Genomic DNA, 21,620 nt, shown 5'->3' on the forward strand with positions numbered 1-21,620 from the left:
CATCTTCCTAACTGGACATCCAGAATGCAAGTCCAATATACAGGCAGTCCCCGGGTTACGTACAAGATAGGGACTGTAGGTTTGTTCTTAAGTTGAATTTGTATGTAAGTCGGAACTGGTACATATTGTAGGGTAAACTCTAGCCAAACATTTTTTTTAGTTTTGGATAGCATAGGGAAAGGTTAACTCCCCTCTAATGTTTGTTTTGCTGTCTGTTCCCCTGTTCAGAAGATTTCACATCTATTTCTGTCCCTGTGACAAACTCAGGACTAAAGGAGTAACTCATCAAATACCAAACAGCTCTGCACCATGCTTTGAGCTAATAGCTTTATTTCCACACACCACCCAGGGTTCTAGGAGGAGGGTCCTTTTTTTGCTAACACAATGAGGCCAGCACTTTGTTTGTTTTGGTGGAGTCTTTGTTTGCCCAGGGAGCCCAGCATGTATAGGGGGAGGAGGGGCGGAGAGGCTGCTTTTGTCTGCTGTTCGGCAGCCTGTTGCTCAGGGGAGGGGGCAGCCTGTTGCTGGCAGGGGGGGAGGGGGGAGGCATGCAGGATGCGAGGCCGCGGGGGGGGGGGGCAGCGGGCGTGGGGAGGCACTTTTCCTCTGCCCGGCAGCTCTGCGGGATCCCTGTCCCTGTGGCCAGCTGCTGCAGGCAGAGGCCAGTTGGAGCCGGCCGAAGAGGAGGAGAAGGTGGATTCTAGGACCCAGGTGAGCGAGCCCCGGGGACGCTGCTGCGCTCCGGGAGCCCGGCATGTATAGAGGGGAGGAGGGGCAGAGAGGCTGCTTTTGTCTGTTCCGCAGCCTGTTGCTCAGGGGAGGGGGCAGCCTGTTGCTGGCAGAGGGGTGGGGGGGGGGGCAGCGGGCATGGGGAGGCACTTTTCCTCTGCCCGGCAGCTCTGCGGGACCCCAGTCGGAGCCGGCCCGAGGAGGAGGAGGATCCTAGGACCCAGGTGAGCGAGCCCCGGGAATGCTGCTGCGCATGTGCGGGAGTTGCCTCACCCTGTTCGTATCTAGGGATCCGACGTAAGTCGGATCCACGTAAGTCGGGGACTGCCTGTATACGGAATATAACCATAAACACTCTACCAGATCTCACTTTTAGGGCTTTTTGCTGATAAGTCAAAATTTTTGTTTTGATTAACTTCATTCAGACTTCTCTTTCCTTTGAAACCAAACAAGAGACCTTTTTATATGGTTCATATCACAAATCTGCAAAGGGCAACTTCTAGCTCTAACAAACTTTAGTACAAGTCCACAGCTACAAGGTATCAAGACCTAAGCACATGGAATCTAGAACTTCCCAGGAGCATTATTACAATCTTGCTAATCCAGAGCCTCAGTCACATGTCCCAATTTATGTCCCAACCTCTGGATCCCTCTTTTCTTAACTCTTCACCCATTGCTGCCCGTCCCTGCCTCTGTTTCCCCTTACAGAGTTAATCTGTTAGTATAGGTTGTGGGAAACAGACTGATTATGTGCTACAAGTGGAGAGGGAGGAACTGAACTGGTCAGCGAGGCAGTAGGGGGACCCAGTGTAATTAAGCTAGCCCTGGAGAATCACAGCTTCAGTTGAAGAAATACCCTAAAAGAGATCTCATTAACTGCTAAAGTCCAGGAGTAAGAGTGTGAGTGGGGAAATTATTAATTTCCCTAAGTTTCTCTCTCCTCTGAGAGAATTACAAGAATTCTGTATAAAACCGATTCATTGGGCACTTAAGACATTGTCACTCTGAGTTATTTGGAGTATCTAATCGTTTCCCACAAACTAGCATTTACAGTTTTTAGAATGAATTTAGACCTGATATACAGAAAAGAGGCTGAATATCTTATTGAAATAAGATACTGGCACATGATTCTTTTGGCAAGAGTGGAATCTGTCTTGTGGAATCCTGTTTATAATTCAATAATCTATGCACTCCTCAAGATGTATCTATTACTCACCTAAGGGCTCATCACTCCAAAGTGAGCCAAGTCATACAGGCAAATTAGTCTCTTTAGTTCAAAGCAGAAATTTCATATATGCAAGTAAAACATGAATGGATTATGTGGATTTTATGCCGATTGGATTAGATCCTCAGCCCATATAAACTGGCTGAGGTTCTCTATTGACTTAAACAGAGATGTATTGATTTACATGAGCTGGAAATCTGGCCCATAGCGTTTTGTTGAAGTCTTGCATAGAAATTACTCTACTTGACCAGACCAGTTAGTGCAGCTAATTCAATATCCTGTCCCCAACAGGGGACTATACCAAGAAACCCTATACTGGACAATTACAGAGTAACTTGCCCAAAGAACAATTATTAGTCAACCTATAAAACATTGGAGGACTGACAGAATTGCCAGGGCTGTGGGCATGGTGGCAGGTGGAGGTGGGTGGGTCTGTGCTCCCAGTAGGGGAGAGTGTTCAAGTGGAAGGATGGGGCTAAGGTCTAACCTCCCCCATCAGTCCTTCAACACCGTCCAGGGCTTCGGCAGTGATTTAAAGGGCCTGTGTTTACCAGTGTTGCTGTGGCAGTGTCAGGCTGGGCCCTTTTGAATCATCGGGCCCTGGAGCAGATGTCCCCTTTCCCCCATCATCGGCAGGCCTGCTGATATATACTATGCTTTTTAGAACATTTTCCAAGAAAATGTATGCGTTCACTGTCTCATTTCACCTCCTAAATTTAGAAAGCATGCAACGTTCTGCTAGATTCCTCTTCCTAATCACACAGAAAGTCAATGTCAAAGCTGAACCCATGTGTCTTGGCTCCATTATCTAAACAGCAACTCTGGGAAACAAGTATAAAATGCTATGTTCTGCACAGGCATTGCGTTGCAACATGTATATCATTGGATGGTTAAGGAGTTCATATAAGTCACCAGTCTTATAGTTACACAGTTTTCTGGAAAGCAAATAATAGCTTTAGCCAATGTTTGGCTTTCTTGTCACTTAGCTGTCTCTCTCTCAGTTGGAATAAAGCTTTGATACTTTTTATTTTGTGGTAATGAAAACTTTTTTCTGAATATTTAATAAGGAAGTTTGTTCCTACAGAGAAAATATTTCCTAAACCTAGAAAAGTGACCCTCCTTTATAGTTTGCTTCTCATGAGAAAATAGACAAAACAGAAAACAATATATGTTTAACAAAGTGGTAGCCACTATCCTCAAAGGAAAATAGAAATACTCTAACACTGACAAATGTGATGTACTGCTGTTCTTGGGACTAGCTGTCTCAGTCCCAGGTAACATCAAAAATTAAAGATGTTTCTCAGGCTACGTCTAGACTACGGGGTTTCCCGGAGGTATCCCAAAAAACTCCGCCACGTCCAGGGAATGAGGTTGCACTTCCATTTTTTTGGCGCAAGTGCAAACATGCTCTTCCACAAGGAAGAAGGGGGTTTCCGAAAGAGGTTTTTTCCCCATTTGGCCCAATCTAGACAGGCCAAATGTAGGAAAAGCCTCTTCCTACAAAAGAATCGGAAAAAGCTACGCAAAATGCAGAGCGCATTTTGCGTAGCTTTTTCTGACAAAACCTTGTAGTCTAGACCTAGCCTCAGGGTGGAGTCATTCTTTCACATAGGAAGGTTATCTGCTTTTAGTAAAACTATTGCATCCCATCTCCCAACCAAATTAAACCCCATTAGATTTACCATTATAACCTTGCCTCATTGTGCCTCCCAAAGCACTTTGTTTACTCAAATGCTGTTAACATCAGGGTGGTGTCTTTTCCCTTCAGGAAGCACTGACAGAACTATAATGGATTTCACCTTCTTATCACTCTCTCAGCCCTAACACCTCATGAAAGCAAAAGCTGAATAAATCAGTCATTTCCAAATCTGGGAAATCAGGTGGTCAGGGGCAATTCTCTTACATCCAAAGAGCTTTTAACATTCTCTTTGCTGGCCAAGAGTGCCAGACCATTCACGGACAGAACAGTCCTTCAACACTACTTGGGATAAGCAAGAGTGTGCATTGTTCTTGGTTGGCCAGTGCTGAAATGATGCATGCACAGCCACTCCTTTTGAAAAATCAAATGTAACTAACATTATTTAAAACAGGAAGGCTGAAGGAGGGAAATCTGGGCAGAAGTCCAGTCATTTACTTCTGCCTCTAGTAGAAGACTCAGAGAGGTTAAACAGATATAACAGAGGGATCCTGATCATACTGACCCTCTTTCGCGCCATCTGCTATTGCTTAACACTACAGGGGATATTACTTAAATTACAGGTAGGTGAAAAAGAAGTCACTGGTCATTGGTCCTATTCACGATAGGATCCCTCTAACACACTATACAATAAAATATGTATATCTCATCTTAGCATATCCACCATGTGGGACTACGCTATCTTCACCACAAGTTTTGGGAACCTTCTGAAAGCAGTGTCCACTGGGCCCACTTGTCCCTCCCCTCTCGCCACCGACAAACTGGTGGATTCTGAGGGTTTGGAAAAGAGGGAGTGGCCCCAACCAAACCTCCCTGGTCTGTTCCCTTTTAGCTGCTGACGATGAAGCACGCTCCGATCACAGTGTCCTTGATCAGTTTTTCTTTTTTTCTTCTTCACATTTTGAGGCAAATTTTGTTTAGTCAGTCAGATTTTTTCTTTTAAAGTATGAGAGAAGATACCCATACAGAATGGGGTCTGTTTGGACCCACAGAAAGAGGGACACTTCATTCACTGCTATTGGCGGGGGAGGTCCAATACACGAAGGCCAGGTCTATACAGAAGGTTGGCTTAAGGTATGGAAATCCAGCTACACAAATAACGTAGCTGGAGTCGACATACCTTAAGCTGAGCTTGGGAGGTTGACAGGAGTAAATGCTCCCATCAGCTTCCCTTACTCCTCACAAATCGAGGAGTACCAGCGCCGACAGTGGGCACTCTCAGCATTCAATTTAGTGGGTCATTAGACCTGCTAAACTTAATGCCAGAAGATTGATCTCCAGCATGGTAAGTATACATGTGGCCTGAGCAGGGATTGGCTTTGATGAAAATCAGGAGAATGGTGGTTACAATACATTACAAATACACAGAGAGCTCATCCTTTACACAAAGTCATGCAAAAACAATGGAACAACTGGTTTGGTCGGTGAGGTAAAAGAAGTAACTGCAACCTTACTTAGGCCTTGTCAACACTAGGTCTGCCGCTTTCTTGACAAAAGGTCTGCCGCTTTAAACAAACTGCGGCTGTATGACCACACTGTACTCCTTGAGTCAGCACAGCACATCCCTAGTAGTTGCTCTTACTTTGACACAGAGCAGTGCAGCATGGATAGCTAGCCCATTGTGCAACTGGCCATGGAGTGCTTTGGGAAGGGTTTGAGATGCCTCACACGGCAGGTACAGTGCCACGTAACACAGGTTTCTCAATCCCATTGTTCCATGGGGATCCCAGTAGATTGGTAGCCACTTTTCAACTGAATTTTGGAGGGTGGGGAAGAGTGAGACACAGGGAGTGGAGGACAACGAGTGTCTAAGATCAGATAGCAGCAGGAAACAACCAGCCCTGAGGGGGGGAGAGGCCCTTCTCCCCTCAGCTCCTGCCTTCCTTCCTGGCTCTGCACAGTGCAACAGTCCCCACCCCTTCCCTCGGCAGTAGTATTGTGCCCAATGCAGGGGAGAGAAGAATTCCATGTTAATGATTTACTCTTTACTACCAAGGTGGAATGGCAAACTCACTGTCAGAATTCCCCAGAGTTTTGAAAGGGGAGGGGTACATGCTTGCCGGGAAGCTGAGTTCAAAAGAGTGAGCAAAGTGGTCACAACAGGCATTGTGGGATACTGGGAGGCGGCCAGTTATGGCAACATAAACAGCAGCATCAACACTGATGCTCTCTCATGAACTTTACCAGACAAAGCTTTCTGTCTCATATGAAGGTAGTTTTATTTTGTCAGCAAAGCAGGAAAGTTTTGCCAAAGAAAAGTAGCATTGTAATGCATACGTCTCTATTGTTTTGTTGGCAAAGGCTGCCTTTTGCCAGCAGAACCATGTAGTGTAGATAAGGCCACAGGCCGAATACTCTGATGTTTGTTACTGTTGGAAAGAAAGCCTGGCATCTCATATTTCCATCTTTCATAACTGGAAGCTCCACTAACTCTCGTTATGACATGTGCCTGCCACTGCTGTCCCTACACTTCTAGATGAGAGGACATAGTTGAAATAAATCGAAGACAATCTTCATTGAGACAAATATATCAGCTAAAAGTTGTCTAGTAATGTATCCCCCCTCCAAATGGCCAGAAGCAGACCCATTGAGTTATGACTTGGCTCTATTCAAATCATCAGGGCCTAATGAACTTCATCCTGGGGTACTTAAGAAGTAGGCAGAAGCAATCTTGGTACCACCACTAGTAATTATCTTTGAGAACTCCCAGAGGATGGGTTAGGTCTCCACGGATTGGAGAAGTAGCTATCTTTCAAAAGCGCAACAAAGAGTACCTTGGAAATTATGGACCAGCAGGCCTAACTTCCATACCTGGAAAGATACTAGGTCTATTTGTAAGCACCTAGAGAATATCATTCTGGGCTATATTAACAGGAGTGTCATATTGGAGAGAGCCCAGAAGAGATCAACAAAAATGGTCAAAAGATCTGGTATATATTTCCAACATGCAAGTAAAACAGAAGATGGAACTTGCTTTTGAAAAATCAATATATATAACACATGGTGAGATGACTCTTGTAATTGAAATAAACCCATTTAAAAAAAGGGAAGACCGTCAATGATCTATAAGAGAAAGCGTGTAACACAACTACAATTTGAAGATGAAATTAAATTGGGAGATGATGCAGATACCAATCAAATCTGGGCCACAGTGCCTAAAAAGATTAGAAAACTGGGCAAGAAATAACAGAATTAGATGCAACTTCTAAAACTTAGATAATTCATCCGAGGGAAAAATAGTAAAAAATACAGTTGGGTGGGAGAGACCTGGGAAGCAACCATGTTGGAAGAGACCAACAATAGACAATAGTGCACAGCAAATTAGATACAAATCTGTAGTGCACCAAGCCCCAAATGGCTGGTCCTGAGAATCTAATCCATTAGCTCCCTAAGCAGCTCAGAATGTATCTCATTTTTCTATTATTATGGCTGAGATTTAAGGGGAGAAACCCTGTTCATTAGTTCTGTATAACACTCAGGTCATTATGCATGATGTGCAGAAATTAATATTTTCTGAAACTAACATTATACCAGCGTAGTACCTTTCAAGCTTAAACTCAGTTACTGGTTGCTGGACAACAAAATTGCCTTGTATCACTTTTGGCATTAATATGTTCCCCCTTGTTTTGTTCTTTCTGTACATATTAAATTACTTCCATATTGTTTCCATATTTAAATAAACACACTGTAGGACTCCTATTGTCACTTTAAACTACTCAGTACCTACGAAAGAGTCCAATTTCTATTTTTAATGTATGTTTTGCATGCTTTATTTGGATTTGCGGGACTGTTTTTCCAACAGAAGGAAAGGCAGTGGTCAACATAGGGAACTGGGATTGAGAACTGATGGAGCTATTGCTGGAATCACCTGGCATGGTGTAGCTGCTTCCAGTAGAAAACTCCATCAGCTCAGATTTGCAGTTGACAGCCAACAACAGGAGCCACCTCTGCTAAAAGGAGATATCACCTCAGGAGAGAAGCACTGCCACCAGAGGTAGACAGCTGGAGACACCACTCTATTGGAGGAAGACACCAGAGGAGTGTGAATATGGGCGAGATATTTTGAGGGAAGCAGACTTTTCTCAGTGATTCAAGGGGATAGTAGAAAGAGAACGAAGTTGAGACTGGGGACAAAGGAGACTGGTTTGGAGCCATAAATCACATGGGAAATTGGGGAAGAAAGATTGAGCTGGGAACCAAAGAGAGCTACAGCAAGAACAAAGGTGTTGACGGAGACAGAGGGAAGGAGGAGTCTGAGTCCTGGAAAAGGCCTCAGGCAGCAGCTAGGCAACCTAGAGGAGAAAGGGAGGGGATTGAAGAGAACTGATTTTGACTGTGAATAAGAAACTGATTTTGTTTTTATGGGTGTGAGGCAAAGTGATTGAATTTGTTGAGAAAAGGGGGGAAAAGGAGAAGCCAATGTGACTGAGAGGGCTGGTTGTCCTGGAGAAGGCCTTTTTGATAAGAGGTGGCCTCTTATTAGAGTTTTGAGAATCACTGCTGTATTTGAAAAAACAACAACAAATGGTCTGGTAGCACTCTATAGACTAACAAAACATGAAGATGGTATCATGAGCTTTCGTGGGCCCAGCCCACTTCTTCAGATGACCAGAGTTTTGAGTTTAGGATGTGCAGCCCCAAAATAAATAGGAGGGGACAGGGAAGGGAAAAGAAAGGAAGGGGTGTGTCAGCCAACGGCCAGGGCAGTGAGTCCCTTATGACCGGATGAAGTTCTTTTAAATTGTGCTTGGTTCTGTTACAGCAACTGAAGGAGTCGGGTTAAAGCTTAAACAGTTACTATTTTATTGTTACAGGGTAAACTTCGTTGTTAAATGCTACTGCTGTGTTACAGATAACACAGCCACTACAAAGGACAGGACAGAAATTAGACTAAGAAGTCACTTACAGGTACCATGAAACCCTTTTGGTTCTCTGAGCTCTTATTAAATGCATGCAAAATAGACACCTAGCAGGTATATATTCTCACCCCTGCGTTCCAGACTTGGCGTGGCCAGCGTCTTTCTCTCAATCCCTCGGGAAGAAGTAGGGCGAGGTTGGGCGTCCCACAGACCTCGGGAGACAATCAATACCTGCCAGCAGGTGTAGATGATTGGAGCTCCAATGGGTAGGCTACTGAACACTTCTTTATACCCCTTGGGTCACGTAGGCTTCTTCCTGGTCTCAAGTGGCCAATTAGGAAAAATGGCTTTGAATGCCAAGTTTCCCACGAAGGGTGCAAAGCATAATTCACACCTGGGAAAATGCAGACAATGGGCACTTCTGGTATGTGATGGGTGAAGATTCCTCTCCTGGGACAGTGCAGGCATGTCAATTACTGGTACTAGCCATCAGGACGGCGGGAGGCCCCGGGTCATCAGCTAGCCCATTTACTGTCTGGTTTCTGTTTATGGTAGAGTCAGGGACAGGCAGCACACCTGCGTTCCCAGAAAGCTGACTGCCTTTCTCTTGCTCTCTGGGGAGGGCGGAAACCAAGATGGGGTTCGTGTCTGGCTACATTCCACCCCCTTGACACGCCTCACTATGTCCCAGAACGCAAGATGGCGGTGATGCCAGCACCTTTTGCCCTCCTTGGAGGAAGCTAAAAAATCGCCCTATTGGCAGGGTCTGATCAGATAATTTTGGATCAAGGGATCAATTAGGATCGCTTCCCAGCGCCATATAAGGTAGCAGTGTACACAAAAGGTCTAACAATACATAGAAGCATGCAGCAAGCAATTACAACAAGTAAAATGGTTAATGTAGTATTTACAATAGAGTGAAGGAAGGGAGTTAACGAAAGTTCTAGGTGTTGGGCTAGCCAATCTAGCCATGAGGCTTTACATTTTTAGTTACAGCATGTCTTTTTCCATACCATTTGTTGCCACTTCCCTTGCCTTCCCCCCTTGATCTCCCCCCAGAGTTATTTAGAGGATTGCGGTAGTCACTGTCATCGAACCATACCGGTCCCCGTCGGAAGATGTCACTCTTGTTTCACCCGTCATTTGGGCTGAGAGGGACACACTCGATTCCCAGTCCAGTAGAGGAGTCAAGTAAGGTGTTCTGGTACAGCAGTAGCAGTTGGGATGAGGAAGAAGACCATGGTGAGTTGGAGTACCATGTCTCATTTCAATAGTCTGTAACTAACAACAGTGGTTGCAAGCACTACAACAGCAAACGGTATATATATACACAAAAAGTTCATGGTGGTTTCCCGGATCCACACCAGCATTGGGAGGGATCCATCCCACTGGAGCACTGTTCAGGGCTATTGCCTCAGTTTCCTGTAATAAAACATAAGGTTTGCCGGTCTTGGATACAATCGAAGCCTCAGTAATGGTTATTGGTGTTAGCCCAGCGTCTGCAGTTGTCCAGACTCCTTTTCCCTTATAGGAGTGCAGTACATGGGTTTGTGTCCCCAAACTGGGGTGTTGGGACAAGGGCTATTAAGCGGTTTAGTCCCATGATCATAGACAACCCTGTTGTCCATCGGGTTGGGTAAGCAAAACCAATTCTTGAAACAATTTCTACTCCAGTTAAAACATACTTCCACCCTTGCTTACTAGTGGGCAGTAGACCAATATAATCTACTTGCCAGGTTGCCCATAGCATTTTTCCATCTCTTAGCCTGGCAAACCATTGCCCTTCTGTTATATGTTTCCTTGAGTTCAGCACATAGGATGCAAGCTTGTACCAGATCTCTGGCTTGTTTGTGGGTGATAGGCCACCCCCTGGCATGTGCCTGCCGCACCAGCTCATTGCTTCCTGTGTGTCCCAAGGTTTCATGTAGCCAAATGTACTGGCCTTCCCAATCCACCTGGGCAGCAAAAAAAATTGTGCTGCTGCATCTGCTAGGTTATTTAGCTGTGCAGTCAGTGTGTTATTTCTTTTGGACACATGACTTATGCTTAAGGCATGTTGGGTTGCATGCTGGTATATCCATTTCCAGTATTCCAATCTCCAAACAGGCTTTCCTCCTATTTCCCAGTTAGTTATCCACTGGATGGCTCCAGCCCATATAGCATAGGAGTTAGTGTAAATGGTACTGGCATCCGTCTCATAAGCTAGTTTGATTGCTGCCAGCTCTGCAAACTGAGCTGTTCCTTCTATGTTTGTGGTCAGGTGTGCAGCAGATGTGTCTGCTGAGACAGCAGCAGCCTTCCCTGTTCACTTTCCTTTGAAATAACCAGGCAGCCTGTATTCACATATAATGTTGAATTTAAAAGCAAGCCAAAAGTGTTATTAACTCAGCCTTGAAAAGAGACAGTGAAGTTTCAAAGCTTGAGTTTCTAAAATAATAATTTGGTTTCTAGAAAGTTAAATGTCCTTAAAAGTTGAATGCCCAACACAAGCACTAACCAATTTGTGCCTTGTCAGTTTGCAATTTTAAGCAAGAGGACATTATCCAAAACAAAATAAAACTAGTTCATTTGAAACCTACAAAATAGTGTTACAATATATAGAGCTCATTCCTTTATGCAGTTAACCAATTAAGTTTCAGTAGAATCCCCAATTTTCCTTTGCAGATTTAACAAAGGTGTTCATAGACAAAATGTTTACATTTGATTGTTTCTTTGCCTAGATGGTTTGCACAGTGCTTAAGGAAGAGGCTGCAAAGAAACAAGGTGTCATTTTAAAACAAGATTTCCCTTCACATATTACAACCATTGCTTAATTCTTTCCACTCTCCCACAGAGTCCACCTTTTATCTTCACATTCCTTCAAATCACTTGCTTTGTCCTTTCAAAGAAAATGTTTCTCATTCCTAGTAACTTTCCAATGTCTGCTCTACTTTCCTTATTCCTTCAACTATGCCCATAGGGCTCCAAACCTTTTTGCCTTCCCCTTTTTACATGCTTTTTCCTTCTTATGGTCCATCTTAATTCCTGCTAAATGACTTTTCCCAATGACACAGGTTTGTCTACTATTAATTTGGTAAGGAGGGTGAGCTTGTTCACTAAACTTCATACCTCCTGGTCCTTTTTTTAAAAAAACATATTCCTGAGGGAAGAAAAAAAAATAAATCTGAGAGTTGCTTTAACTCTCAGCACCCATCCTTAAGGGAATCTAGCTCGTCTGGGTACTGAGGGACATGCATTTCTACCTCTCCACTTCTGCAGCAGAGGCTTTTACATTTTTGCAGTTTCATATTTGCATTCTTATATTCAGTCAATTTTGAAGAACACCTCATTACAGGTTTTCCATAGAAGACAAGCTGCAGCTGTTTCCCTCTCCATTGGAGCCAAGGGTTTACATATCCACAGGTAGTTAGCCAATTTGTCTTCTAGGTCTGAAATTGTATGGACAAGCAGTTAACACTTGATCAGACCAAGGGCTATGCCCGAACCTTTGCAAGATTTTGTTCAAAAGGGGTAACATCTTTTACAAATGCAAATTTCTCAGTCTTCTCTTTGGGAGCCTTCTTAAAAGACTGCTTACATTTAAACATTTTCTAGTATACCCAAACTCTTATTGGGACTAAAATAGCAATACCAATACCTCCTTTTTTTCCTTTCTGGAGGGCTACAATTTGAACTTTCTGATCTCAGGTAGTTTGCTGATCAAACTTAGCTATTACCTGCAAAGCTTCTTTGTGCTGCCAGCTAGGGCATTTGCATCACAAAGGAAATTACAACCTGTTGTGGCTCCTGGAGCTTTCACAGCATTTAATCTGTTTGCAGTTTTTACCCATTCTACAGTATACATGGCATGTCACAGGAAAATGTGCAATCTTTGTTTACACTACTTAGCCACATTAAACTTTGCATAGAGTGTAACTCTTTTCTTTATGCTCACAGTTTTCCTGTACTTTCATTAAACAACTTGGACTGAAAGTAAACCAAACCAGTTTGTTTTAAACCTACAAACAAGATTACTGGACCTTGAAAATTTATATTATTTATACTATGTATATTTACACACAGATACACATACATTCTCTCTGAACCTTTCTTACACTATTTCTACATAGCTGTACAACAATTACATTCCCTTTTTATTCATTGAGGTAATTAAGTTCCAATAGAAACCCTTCCCTTTAGAGGTCTTTTAGCAGTCTCTCTAATCAAATGTACAGATTTGAGTCAAATTTGCCTGGATTATTTACAGACATTCCTTTGGAAAACGGGCCCATTTTTCCTTCAGAATGACTGTAAAGAAACCACAATTTCTATCTATACCATTTTAGCATTTGCACAACTGCTAAATTCTCTCCATTCTCTGTAGAGTTAAATTCTCTGTGGGTTTCTTTTCTTAAAACACTTTCTTATCTCTAAAAATAAAAAAAAAATGGACTTGTTTCAGATATTACTCTTGTAAGTATTGTTTTAAGGATTTAGATTTCCAGTACATGTACTTACTGCCTTTGTCTCAGTTCTACCACAAGGCCTTCAATCTATCTGTTACCTGCCTGCTTGTCTGGGCCTGATCCTGTTTTCCTTGCTAAATGGAAAGTGGCTCTTTCCCACAGACTCAGGCATTGTCCCATTCTTTAACTTGCAGGCAGTTCTATACTTACAGAACTGTACCCACAACTCCTCAGGATTTCCCCAATCCTTTTCTAACATTTCTCTATCCCATTTTGGGTTGCCCCAACCTTCCTGAGCAAACCCTTTCTCTATACCACTAAAATCCATGTCTATCATGACAGGCTTCATGTTGCTGTATGTGAACCAGTAGCACAAACCTGCCGACTACGCCAATTCTGTCAGCCGACGGTCAGGGCAGTGAGTCCCTTATGACCGGATGAAGTTCTTTTAAATTGTGCTTGGTTCTGTTACAGCAACTGAAGGAGTCAGGTTAAAGCTTAAACAGTTACTATTTTATTGTTACAGGGTAAACTTCGTTGTTAAATGCTACTGCTGTGTTACAGATAACACAGCCACTACAAAGGACAGGACAGAAATTAGACTAATAAGTCACTTACAGGTACCATGAAACTCTTTTGGTTCTCTGAGCTCTTATTAAATGCATGCAAAATAGACACCTAGCAGGTATATATTCTCACCCCTGCGTTCCAGACTTGGCGTGGCCAGCGTCTTTCTCTCAATCCCTCGGGAAAAAGTAAGGCGAGGTTGGGCGTCCCACAGACCTCGGGAGACAATCAATACCTGCCAGCAGGTATAGATGATTGGAGCTCCAATGGGATAGGCTACTGAACACCTCTTTATACCCCTTGGGTCACGTAGGCTTCTTCCTGGTCTCAAGTGGCCAATTAGGAAAAATGGCTTTAAATGTCAAGTTTCCGACGAAGGGTGCAAAGCACAATTCACACCTGGGAAAATGCAGACAATGGGCACTTCTGGTATGTGATGGGTGAAGATTCCTCTTCTGGGACAGTGCAGGCATGTCAATTACTGGTACTAGCCATCAGGACAGCGGGAGGCCCCGGGTCGTCAGCTAGCCCATTTACTGTCTGGTTTCTGTTTATGGTAGAGTCAGGGACAGGCAGCACACCTGCATTCCCAGGGCATCAAAGGCTGACTGCCTTTCTCCTGCTCTGTGGGGGGGGGGGGGGGGGGGGCGGAAACCAAGATGGGGTTCGTGTCTGGCTACAGGGTGGGAGACAGGAAGTAGTCGGTAGAGGGAATCTGTAAGGGTATGTATAGACTACATGCCTCCGTCAACGGAGCCATGTAAATTAGTTTACTAGACATAGGAAAATGATGCGGCAATTTAAATAATCGCTGCATCATTTACATAAAAATGGCTGCTGCGCTGTGCCGATCAACTGTTTCGAGGCACAGCGCGGTAGTCTGGATGCTCCGCAGTCAACAACAGAAGCCCTTGTCGACTGTCCCGGTAAACCTCATTCCACGAGGTATAACGGGGCAGTTGACAATGTCGACCGCAGAGTGTCCAGACTACTGCACTGTGCCACCAAACAGCTGATCGGCACAGCGCGGCAGCCATTTTTATGTAAATGAAGCAGCAATTATTTAAATTGCCGCTTCATTTTCCTATCTCTAGAAACCTAATCTACATGGCTCCATCGACGGAGCCATGTAGTCTAGACATACCTTAAGTATCTGAAGACTGGGTAGTTAAAATGACACAGATAATCAAAGTCGTTGGTTCCTGACAGAAATCTACACAAAGGGCTGTTTGCACCTTCATTGACTGTTGAATCACCCTGAACTTCAAAAAAGAGAACTTGAGATTGAAGTAGTAAGCAGAGTCTAACTTTGTTTCTAAAAACCAAATCAGGTTTTGTGGGTGCTGATAATACTAATGGCTTAATTCTGTCAGCATAAATGTATTTGATCTTAACTTTAGATTGCGCTTCCAGTCATTCTGGAGTGTAGAGGCGCCCACGTGGGATTCTGCAGACTCTGGGATTTTTGGATTAAGCTGCAATAAAGCATTCCTTCTAATTAAGTATAATTCAGTATAATTAATCTGCCTGCAATACATTTACTTACCATGATCTCTCAGGTTACTCCAGGGAACAGTTTTACAGTGAACATGGCACCTATCTCTATCATAAATCACCACACATTAATAAACCAGTCTGCAAGTACAAAGGACTTCCCCCATACTTGTTCTAATCAAAACAAAGCTGTTGCCATATACACAATACATGCATGAATTCCACTCAGTCAATCCCCACACAAAATTCTGTACACAGCTCATTGTTGACATCATAGATATTTCACCACTGACAACCATTCTTGCTTTCCACCAGTCAAAAGGTTTGTAGTCTCACACTGAAGCCAATTCCTCTCTAGACCTGGTGACCCAACATCCTGGTTTCCCAGTTTTGCTCCATTTGGAAAGACAGTTCTAGTGCCTTGTTAAATGAAATCAAGGTTTTTTCCACAAGTTTGGTCATTAGCACTTGCCTAGATGCCCTTTTCTGTCACACTCTTGTTGCTGTACTTTTCTGCACCCGGGAGAGAGAAGTGCATAGACAAAAGGATAAAGGAAGGAAAAAGTGATGAATCTACTATACATCTGAGAGAGTCTGTGTTTTGTCTATCCATATGTCTGTCTGTTCCAGAATTCCTCCTAAATGGTAAGAACTAGGACCACCAACTTCAATACATGACTTCCTCTTATCATAACTTAAAGCAACGTAAGGTTTTAGTTGTGGCAGGAAAATGTGCCTAGAATTGGGATTGTCTCTCATAAAACCATACAGAAAGGAGACAATCATCAGGCAGCTGAAAGGGGTTAGCTGGGGGTTCGCCCCTTCCCTCCCCACACACTGCTTCAGCCCTGAGCCTCCCTCCCCCCAGATTTGTACAAGGACATGGCTAGCTACATTGCCAGTGATTTTAGTTGAGCTTTGACTGGGCCAGGGCTCTGCCTGCGCTCACTGCTTTGCAGGATTAGATCCTGGTTTGTAGAATGAAGTGTGCAAAACAAGTCTTTAGTTGTGAATGTTTTTACAGCTATTTTCAACTAGTTAAATTGGCATACTTCTTCCGACTGCAGAGTAGTTTACACTTATTCGACGCAGTTGAAGACCTGACTGTCCAGCTAGGACGAGTACATTAAAAAAGTCAACATCTTTGTTGAAATAAAAAATGGAATGAGCTTTGCTTATGTTCAAGCACTGTGTGTGTTCACTATCCATGAATATTTATGCTCATGGGTTTACAAACAGGAATGTTTGTTGAAATAATTAATATTGAGACAATCTTAGAAAATGCTGCATTGGAAACCATGAGCATTTGCACCAAAACTATATTCCAAAAGTGATGTTCATTCACTTAGGAAGACAAAAAAGGATTAATAGCAGCTGGAACAGCAGTCCTGTGCTCACTCTCCACCTAGTCGGGTCTGTGTGTCTGATGGGAAGAAAAAGGAGGAAGTTAGGAGATTAAATTTGCTGTGGGAGTCTCCTCCTCCAAGCCAGTGTGAGAATTAATCAGACTGAATTCATTCATCAGACTGAATTCTTAGGGACTGCCCCCTCTACTCACATGAAACCTTTGAGTGGGAGATAAGTCAAGGATAGTTTCTGCTAAGGAGACTGGAACATCATCCGTCCATACGGAACTATGCTGCCTGAGGTCAATGGGGAAGGTGCAGCTTGGGGAACAGCAATGAAGTACTGAGCCTCTGGCATAAATGGCTCTCAAAGAATGTTAAGACAGATTAGGAGGGTTACAATCCATTTAGAGAAGGAAAAAAACCCAACTCCTAAGGCAGGGAGAAATGTTTGCAAACAAACATGAGTTTGCAATTCGGTTTCATGCCCTCCTTCTCCTCAGGATGCATCTGAATTCAAAATGATAGACTGACCTCGGAATGTGTGTCACTTAAGGTCCACTTATGTGACAGGGTTTGTACATATTCGTACATGATTTAAATTATTATTTTTTCTTTGTTTACAGTAGCACCTTAGTGTACTAAGTACTTTCCAGACATTCAGGAAGGGAATACCTTGACCCTGGAACTTTATAATCTAAGGACAGAGACATATCAAGGAAAGAGAATTTTGAGAGAGCGAGCGTGTGCGTATATTTAAGAATTAAGAGTCTGAGAACTCACTGTTCATAAATGATATTCTTTCTTCAAGCGATGATGGACTGACAGATCTACATTACATTCACTATTCCAATCTTCTGCCATACTGGCTTCTCTTTGCTGACAAGGGCATTCCAAGTCTAAAATAAACCATGCTGAGAATGCAAATTATTTAACCTTCCTTGTCATACACTTTAAAAAATAACCTCAGAAAGCTGCCTTTTATACAGATGGAGTTTTCTGTTTGATATTTCATTATGTAATAAGGATCATTGTTATTGTCAAGGAGTAAACACAATGCTACAATATATGCAACTATAAATGAGAATCCTATTGTTTCTGGAAATTCTGTGGTTTTCTGCAAAAAGAGAAACATAAATTTTAAGCATACTACTGTGTGTGAACTCTGGGAAGCTCAATTGTAAACATAAAAGTTGCAGTTTCTATACTGGATTTGGAGATGGACGACAAACAAAACACTGCTGAACTGTATTAGAGCACACAAGAAAAGTCAGATTCTAACTACAGGATGATCAGTCAGGTTTTAGATCTATGTTTCAAGAGAGCTTTAGAAGACTCAAACTCACTGTGTCTCTCTACCAGTAGCTATATTTGAACATCTCTGTGACGCTTGTGCTGAACTAAACTAGATAAAGGTTACTTACTGTTTTACACTTTAGAGAGTGATCGATGGCATGGCAGGCTTTCAACATCAACCTTAAAAGCATTCAGCAATTACAAATTGTTTTCACTGTATAATGGGAAACGTGCTGAGTGTACAGGAGTGTTCTAGCTGCACATTGTCTGCAGGCCAAGAGCTAAGGAGAATTTTTTCCCTTGTGGTTTGCACCAAGAGTGGACACAATCTCAGTGGTGCCTTCCATTGACCTCACTTCCAAAACAAAATATTACGTAACTGTAAACTGAAGCTCAGCAGTCATGATGGGCCTTTTCTCCCTCTGACATTCACTGCACACAAGTGCAATGGGTAATTTGGTTATGAGAGATTCCAGGAAATGCGTGCACATTCTCACATGTCTTGAAATGTTTGTTGCTGTTTTAATTATACATTGCTTCAGCTGATGCACAGGATAGGTGGGTGGGCTTTTTATTATTTTTTTTTTTAAAGTACAGTGGTAGTACTTCTGCTCCTTAAGTCTGATGATAAACCAGAGAAAAGGATAAAACATGATAGAGATGAAGAAATAGCTCAACTCCTTTAATAGGCTCAAACACAGGTGCGGGGGGGGGGGGGCGGGGGAGAGGGAGGTTGATCTTTGCTTTAGTTTGGTTCCAAGTCACTGCAGACAGAACAGAAAAAATTGCCTACTTTTAACATTCAAATAGCTCCATTGACTTCAATTTGAGATTACTCACATGCTTAAAATTAAGCAAATGCATAAGTACCTTGCTGAATCAGGACTAAAGAGTGTAAAGCTGATTTCAAAACTCTAGCATTAGAATGTATTAAACTCCATTATTCTTAAAAACATTACCTCCAGAATGAAGTCTGAAACAGATCTAAAGGGAGCACAAACCCTCAGAAGGTCTGTCAGGTATCATAAAAGATTAATAGTAAAGGAGATTGCATTAGGGGACTTCTTTTTACCTGCTTTGAGACTGCAGCAAGGGCAGTTTTCAGCACAGACTAGTTCATTCAGGGACAAGGTTCACTCTATTGTGCAGGTAGAACTGGTAGATACCTAGAGTTTCAAAATATTATGGGAAGCTAGAGGTTACTAATGATTATTGGAGTGACTGTATACCGCTAGCATTTTCCATTGAAACCACTGACAACTGGTACCATAAAAGTCCTGAGCTCTGTGAGGGCAGATTTTCATGCACTCATTGTGAACTATTGGGGCCAGATTTTCAAAAGATTTTGGGTCCTATTTAGGCATTTAAACAAGAGTCAGAGCTTCAAAAGTGCTTTGTTCAAACTGCTGAGCTCTTTGGAAAAATCTGGCATGTAGTGATTTCTTCTGCCGGAAAGGAGAACCAAAGCTGATTTATTCCCAACTGCACTTGTATGTTATTATTATTGTATTAACTAGCCTTCTAATGTTATTCTGGACTTGTTATGAGAGGAAAGGAAGTGGCAACATTGCCACAGCCTGCAGTTTTAAAGTCTTTTAAAAACACAGCCAGTGGTTAGTTGGAGGATCCCTGGTAATTTTTTTTCTCCTGGGACAGAAAATTACTTAAGAATTGGGCTGTATGGATGGAGGTAAAAGGAAAGACTGGACTGAACAGTAGGACTATACACACCTACATCAAATAAAAGTTGGACAATGTAGGTTGCAGTCATAAGTACAGAGAATTTGATACACTGGATCAGGTCACAAAACTATTTGCTGTCATTCTGCCTCCAAAAGTGGCCAAATACCTGAAAATTCAGAGTAAGCAAAAGTCCCCTGTGCAATGAAAATGACAAGCATACTCCAAACAAAAAAATGCAAGCCAGGGAAATTATTCCTTCTCCATCATCGGGGCAGTCAGTTTATAGGCTGAAGTACTATATTTGATTCTTTTTACTTGTATCATATGCTGGTTACATGTGTCATTATTGGTCAAAATAATCAACTCCCTTTAAATTCAACCACAGTGCAATACAGCAGATATGCATTTCTCATCTCACATATTCTAAATTCTCTCTCCTTTGCCTCTGTAATATTTTAAAAACTAATTAGAACTTAATAAATAGGTTCCTTTGTAAACTGTAATTTTGAATTAATTAAAAATGTTATTTGTATTACTGTAGCAACCTGAGACCACAAGGAGAGATCAGGCCCTAATTTGCTGTGATTAGGGCATTCCATATTCTTTAGGATAATATGCTTACGAATATGACATAACTGAATATGCTTTATGTGAAATATAATTGGAAATGTTGTAATATACTGAATATAATTATTCCCTTGGTATGCATGTATCATTTTTATAGATCAGGTTAGTAACATTGAACTGTGTTACATACAGTGCTTTTGATGACTCCTACTGACTACACTTCAGAGCTGTGATGGCATTAGCAAGAGAAAATGGAGCCTGCAGACCTGAGCCTGGGAAGTATGGAGACAATGCCTTACAGAGACATGTGACCTTGTCACCTGATACTGGAATTCACCTTAAACTGTGTGTTTTTCCATGAGAAGCTGAGAAGGGGTCAAAATGAAACCAACGACTCCAGCCTTTTACAAATCCTGTTTAAAGGTGGGGAGTGAGGTAATTAGTTCTCCCTGGCTACCCCACACAAGATGACTCCTGGAAACAACTAAGACTAAACTGGGGGAAGGAACTGGGCTCAGGCTGAAAGGATTTCTAGATGTGAAGATTATCAAAACAACTTCTAGGGTGACATATTACATGTAACTAGTTTCTTCTGTATATTAATTTAGCTTGTGTGGGTTTTTTTGCTTAGTAACCTACTTTATTCTGTGTGCTATCTCTTATGACCATTTAAATTCTATTTTATGCTTAATAAAATCACATTTGATTATTAATAACCCCTAAAGGGCGTGAGGCTCCGGTGGAGATGGGGATGAGGGGCTCAATATACAGGCTGCCCTAGGGAAAGAGGACAGCCCCAGACCTCTCTCACTGTAGTAGCTTAGGGCCAGGTGAGAATTGTTTGTCCATGGCAGCTCCAGTGAACAAAGCCAGGAGAGAGGGACGTGTTCCTTGGTTGGGGGAGACAGATGCACAGACAGACAAACTCTCTCAAATATATAGTACATAGCTGCCCCTTTCTCCTCCCCTGCATCCTGCTGTCTTGCTGGTCCCTGTGATCATTACATAGTATAACTGTCCATGCTAGCAGAGTGCTCCCTTTTCATTTTATGAGAAATAGTCACATTCCAGGCACATCCTTTTGTTCTGGTATGATCAAACCCTGACCTTGCTTTAAGTTATGATAAGAGGAATCTGCATATCAAATTTAGTGGTCCTAGATCTTACCATTTAGGAAGAGTTCTTGAACAGACAAATACACTCACAGACGCACACTGTCAAATATATAGTAGATATATGTATATTAATACATATAGCCACATTTGGGTTAGGCAACTAAATCCCTAAGTATGTGTACATATGCACACAGAAAATAAGTTTGAGAACTTCACTGCCAGCACTTTGATTAATTCAGAGCTCATCTGGCTCTGGATGCATGGACGGAAGTACCGCAAGAGAGCACATGCACACATCTGTGAGTGGAGTGAGTGTGCATGTGTGAATGAGCATGCACGTGTGTGAGGCTGAGCATGTGTTTGTGCGTGCATGCACATGCATGCATACGTGTGTCTCCTGAATGTAGCAAGAAGAGTCAAGACTTAGAAGACAAAGCTTGAGGTTTTCTTTCCTTTTCTCTGAAGAGTACATCCAAAGATAACACACCCAAGAAGTGAAAGTTAATGCAAAATTGACATTCTGGCATTTACATTGTGATGAAAGGCAGGAAATGCATCAGTTAAGAGCACATTTAATAAATTCCTATTTCTCCTCCAT

General features: G+C 42.5%; 1 long non-coding RNA gene across 2 annotated transcripts; it reads left to right on the forward strand.

The window, feature by feature from the left end:
- The first annotated feature begins 587 nt into the window (after positions 1-587).
- Positions 588-20,470, forward strand: LOC142829557 (uncharacterized). 2 transcript variants are annotated; one of them, XR_012904060.1, is made up of 4 exons: positions 588-711; positions 8,465-8,558; positions 9,569-9,751; positions 20,100-20,470. It is a non-coding gene; the product is annotated as an uncharacterized LOC142829557 (long non-coding RNA). The 2 variants fall into 2 exon arrangements; XR_012904061.1 differs by lacking the exon at positions 588-711 and adding an exon at positions 865-953.
- The last annotated feature ends 1,150 nt before the right edge of the window (positions 20,471-21,620 follow it).

The sequence above is a fragment of the Pelodiscus sinensis genome, chromosome 5 (assembly GCF_049634645.1).
Source record: "Pelodiscus sinensis isolate JC-2024 chromosome 5, ASM4963464v1, whole genome shotgun sequence".
NCBI classification, from domain to species: domain Eukaryota; kingdom Metazoa; phylum Chordata; order Testudines; family Trionychidae; genus Pelodiscus; species Pelodiscus sinensis.